Genomic DNA, 5,928 nt, shown 5'->3' on the forward strand with positions numbered 1-5,928 from the left:
CCTCCATCGACCAGTCTGAAGCCACGACAGTAAGCCCCTCGGTCTAATTATTGCCTCGTTTTAGCTCGTATTTATCGTTAAACTTCATATTCTTACCATCATCTGCTCATACAACTAGCATAAAAATAGATCACGTATTTTTAGAATCCCATCTACAAATTTAATTATTGTTACCATTTTCACGGTAAACAGTTTGGCGCCCAACGTAGAACTAAAAATAATAGTGATTATTTTCTTGTTGGTTTTATTGCTCAAATGCAAGTTATCTTTCACACTTTTTATTGTCCAAGATCTCTTGATTTCAGGTCAAAATGACTGGCTCAGCAAACCGGGTTAAAAACAGCTACCTCAAAAATCATGGCGAAAGCGGTGTGGCTGCTCCAGTCGTTGGTGCGATGCCGCAGAACCCCGATAACGCATCTGGGCCGATTCCAGCGGACGCAGGTTCTCAAGACGCACAGCAGGCCGACGAAGCCTCACACGCCGACGGGAACATACATCATATCGACCGACAGGAAGCCTGAAAAACCCTGGCTCGGGAAGCACAGGAAGTTAGTCTTCACGATATTTATGAAGTGTTGCAGGCACAGCAGTTGACTATCGCTCAGTGGCAAAGCCACCCGGAGACTCCCAATACAGTAGTGCCAGAAATAGCTCCCCCCGCCGAATGGGTACTCGAGAGATCAAGCAGCACCGGATCAATAACTAACCTTGCCATAGAAAAGATGCTCGGGGGCCTCTCCAAAAGGATCGAGTCAGATTCGTGGAAGTTCATGCAACAACTGTCCCCTAAGGAAGCGGTCCCGGAACCCATTTCAAAGGAGTCTGGAGTTACAAAACTCCCTGAGTACAAAGGCACCCCAGATCCCGACGATCACATCACCGCTTATATGTGTGCAGGTAAAGGCAACGACCCTTAAGATGATAAGTTCGAGCGTGTCTTATTGAAAAGGTTCGGGGAAACACTCTCAAAATGAACCATGATGTGGCGTCGTGGCCTAGAACCCAACCCCACAAACTCGCTCACCGTGCCGGCAGATTCCTCCATAGAGACATGCACCGATACCATCGAAGCAGCGACGAGAGAGTCCGACACATCCAAGGCCAAACAAAGGGAAAATGAAACGCCACGGGAATTCACACCTCATTCCCCGATGGAACGAACAAGATCGCCCTCGGTCTCGGGTGACTGGGCAACGTAGGCCTTTACCCAAAGCCTAAAAAAACCAAGCCCAACGACTTTGGGGCAGGTCAAACGAAACTTGATCAGATACCCAGCCTTAGGAGGAACGCCCCAAGATGCAATCTACCTCACGACGGTAATAAAATGGCCCGAGGGTAACATCCTCGAGGAATCTTTAACAAAGCCAGATTCGACGAGGATGCACGGCTAACAGGGGAACCTTGCCCATCAGAGTAAAATTTCAACATTGCTATAGCAAACATCGTGTTCACCATAAACGAAACCAGGGACGCCAAACGGCTCGGACTTATTCAACCGAATTCCCATCAAAGGAATCACAACCCGGCATAGGAACTGCATGGCATGCACGACCACAAGGTCAAAATTGGCCACCAACTCAGGAGGAAAACAACTGTGTGACTCAATAAAAATCGCCGCCAAGTACTGTCGAGCGATCAGGCTTGAATTCAGCCCCAAGGGAGGAAGGCAACCAGGAAGAACGAAGCAAATGAGCCGCGGCATATTGCCACGATAGTGGAGGAGCGGCGACACCCTCCAAGGACTCATAAAATGGAAAGTAAGAATGTTCGTTACCAGGAAAAGGCTGCTCCGGGGATAAATTACGGAGGACACCCTTACATCCAGCAAAAAAGACGCTGAGACTTCGCCTCGGCCTCACACTAACGCATTGGTAACCTTCTCCCTCATTTGATCTATTTCAAATAAAACATGTGCTCATGAATCCAGGTGGTTCGATCAACACATCAATGTTGTCGGGCCGAGGTTAATATTGTGTCTTGGACCACCGGTTCAAAACACGACCACCTCTCGAATCTTTAACAAATTCCAGACGGTGATCGCTGCAGCAAAGAGAAAGACCATTCTCTCGGTACCGCACGGCTTGCTTAGACGGGAACGCCGAGTCTCATATCATTAAAGGAGGCGCAAAGCATGGATGACTTATTCAGACAACCACGAGTGCATCGCACGAAGATAGTGCCACCCCTACTTCACCCGAGGGATGAAATTCCACGCAAGGGATAGAATTAAAACCGTGAGCGGAAAGCAATATGCAGCAAGAGGAAATTCTTCATCATATGACGCATCGCCGGCATCGATACCTCCACTCTCGAAATGATCAAAGGGTAAGCAAACCACATTTTCGGCCAAGTTCGATTAAACACGGCGGAGGGCCGTACTAGAATCCATACTCCAAAATAGCAGGAACCTATCAAATCCCAGAACATTGCCTACACACCCCGCGGTAAAGAAAAAATACCTCCTTCCTTCGTTGTTTTTTACTAAAATATATGCAGACATCCGACCAGTGCTTTCGGAAGTGTTAACTCTACCCAAGCACCCTGAGGCCTTAATAGAACCTGTCGCGCTCCTTCCCTTCAATCGGACTTCTACCTTAAAGAAGGTCTCGCCAGCAAGGTTCTTAGCAGAGCAGCGTACCCTTGAGGGGGATCTGACAAGATCACAATCCTTCCTTCTGCAATTAAACGATGAAGGACACCCCCCTCTCTCTGAAAAGCGCCGACCGCTCAGAAGGGCTGGGAATGACAGACCGAGTTTCAATAGGGAATCATATACCAAACCAAACTGTCCAAGGAGCCGCGCCCGCGCGGGCCGGGCTCACAATAACGAAACGATATGTATTTACACCAAGCAATAAAAGAACATCTTTCAGCATCTCATACTTTGAAAGAGGAAATTTCTGCATAATCTCGGCAAGGATCCCTCCATCGAATGCGTCCCAAAGTACTCGAACACTTGACGTTGATAATTTGGCGCTCGCATGACCCCAGGGTCGGAACTCCGAGCTCATTAAGCCCCAGGAAGGTAACTCTGAGCTCACGAATGACGGCCTTGGGGCCTAAGTAAACTCGTTGACTCGAAGACTATCGCCAAACGCCTTACACTGGGAAACCCGAGATCGTAAGACCCCGAGCGGGCAGACTCGGTATAACCAGATCTATTCTACAAAGCAGCACAAACTGTAAGACCTCAACAGGCATGAATTTTTTTTTAAGACCTTACTACATGCATAAAACTCAAAATCCCGAAGTTTAGGCTATACGTCGCATTTTGTAGGAATCCCGAAAGGGCATACCCTCGGTGTAGATGCCTAAACTATCACTCAGTATCAAAATGGCTCTGGCCAAACACATATGACTAAATGGCTGATCCAGCCAAATTAACGTGACTCGGGGACGCTTGACTGTTGCTAAACAAAATTGCACGCACTTCAAATATACTTCGGAAAGAACCGCTTAAAACAGGCTTCCCTCAATAAGCAAACAAGCTTCGACCATGTCAGCTCCAAATCATAAGGCTTCGACCTACTTAGCCTACGAGCTAAAAGCCTTTCGAGGTGCTCGAACATCGCCGCTAAGAACTTGAAATCGAGGTTCTTCTCGAACCAACGACGCGTCAGGCAAAATTATTTCAAAAAGACCTCAACGAGAGGAATACAAAGACTACAAAATGCCTCCCGGCAAAAGTGTAAGAGCCATTGTCGCCAGCCAAATAAGCCTCTGGGCCGCACACTAAAAGGTCTCAACGACCAAACAGCGTAAGAGCCATTGTCGCCAGCTTGAACATTAAGATTATTAGTGATGAAACACGCTGATTTCGACAATTATAGAATGAAAAGAAAAATCCAAGTTTGGATGACTGGTGGAGAAAGAATAAAAACTTATCTGATTGGAGTTACTGGCACCAATGATCAGGGTATGCATTTCGGATTAATCAACCCAGTCTTTAATCAATCTCCTTTCAATTGTCTCATTTTTGTTTTTGCCAAAATTTCCATAATCCAACCTCATTTTTCATTTCACAAGACCTGTTGGACTTGCAATGTCTTAAAGAGTTTTCACTGATAAACTTTCCTCATTTGTTCATTTTTTCACTTCCTTTTCGCCTTATGGTGCCCACGAAGGTTTTCACCAATAAGACTCTCTCATTTTACTTTCTTTTCTTGTTTGTACCAGAGTATTATGAACCATCTTCATTTGCTTGACTCAGCATTTTTCTAAGATTGGTCGAAAGGTCTTTCTGGTATGGGGTTAGAAATGGAAAAGGTATTAAAAGCTAAACAGTTTTGGTATGTGTTTAAAATTACAACTCTTGGAATCTTTTTCTTATTTCCAATACAATTCTTGCCCCAGTTCCTTGATTGGGGTCGCTTGATGTTTCTTTTTGTGCACATTTTATGTATATTGTGCACCCTATGACCGAGCCGTGAGGCGCCTACGTATCCTTCTTTGAGGAATCAGGTCAAACGTAGTTCACTAAATAATAGTGATGTTTTTTTTATTTCATACTTGATTTTCATTGATTCCAAGAGAGGGTAGGAAAGAAACAAGTATGGCTCAAAGGGGAAGCAAATGGTATAGTGTTTGGATAGCAGAATAAATTGCCTTTGTCATTTCAATCTTCGAAATAGTGCTAAATACAAACATTCAAAAAGTTATGCATAATATCTCTTTACCGCGTCAGAATTGATCGCCATATCTATGCATTTGCCTTCAATATCTGTTAAACATAGTGCACCATTCGATAATACTCTGGTCACAATGAATGGTCCTTGCCAATTCGGGGCAAATTTGCCTTTTGCTTCAACCTGATGTGGAAGAATACGTTTCAGCACATGCTGACCTACTTCAAACTTCCGGGGACGCACCTTTTTGTTGTATGCTCTTTCTATTCTTCTTTGATATAATTGACCATGGCATACTGCGGTCAATCGTTTTTCATCAATCAAGTTTAACTGTTCTAGACGGGTTTTGACCCATTCATCATCATCAATCTTTGCTTCGGCGATGATCCGAAGGGAAGGAATCTCAACTTCTGCAGGAATTACTGCTTCAGTGCCATATACCAACAAATAAGGAGTGGCTCCTACTGAAGTGCGAACAGTAGTGCGGTATCCCAATAATGCAAATGGTAATTTTTCATGCCATTGTTTTGAACCTTCTACCATTTTCCGAAGTATCTTCTTTATGTTTTTGTTGGCTGCTTCTACTGCTCCATTCGCCTTGGGCCGATATGGGGTAGAGTTGCGATGTGTAATCTTAAACTGTTGACATACTTCCTTCATTAGGTTGCTGTTAAGATTAGCACCGTTATCTGTGATGATCACCTTCGGGATTCCGAATCGACATATGATATTTGAGTGGACAAAATCGACCACAGCTTTCTTGGTCACTGATTTGAATGTCTTGGCCTCAACCCATTTGGTAAAATAATCAATAGCTACCAGAATGAACCTGTGCCCATTGGATGCTGCCGGCTCAATTGGTCCAATTACATCCATGCCCCAGGCAACGAAGGGCCATGGTGCCGACATTGTGTGCAACTCGGATGGTGGAGAATGAATCAAATCTCCGTGTATTTGGCATTGATGACACTTGCGCACAAAACTGATACAATCTCGCTCCATGGTAAGCCAATAGTAACCAGCTCGGAGGATTTTCTTTGCCAACACATATCCACTCATGTGGGGTCCGCAAACTCCTGAATGTACTTCAGACATGACAGTTGTAGCTTGTCTGGCATCTATGCATCTTAATAATCCAAGATCTGGTGTTCTTTTATACAAAACTCCTCCGCTTAAGAAGAATCCATTTGCCAATCGCCTAATGGTCCTCTTTTGATCTCCTGTGGCTTGTGCGGGATATATCCCCATCCTGATATACTCCTTGATGTCGTGGAACCATGGTTCACCATCAAATTCTTCT

This window comes from Nicotiana sylvestris, chromosome 9 (assembly GCF_000393655.2).
Source record: "Nicotiana sylvestris chromosome 9, ASM39365v2, whole genome shotgun sequence".
Taxonomy (NCBI): Eukaryota; Viridiplantae; Streptophyta; class Magnoliopsida; order Solanales; family Solanaceae; genus Nicotiana; species Nicotiana sylvestris.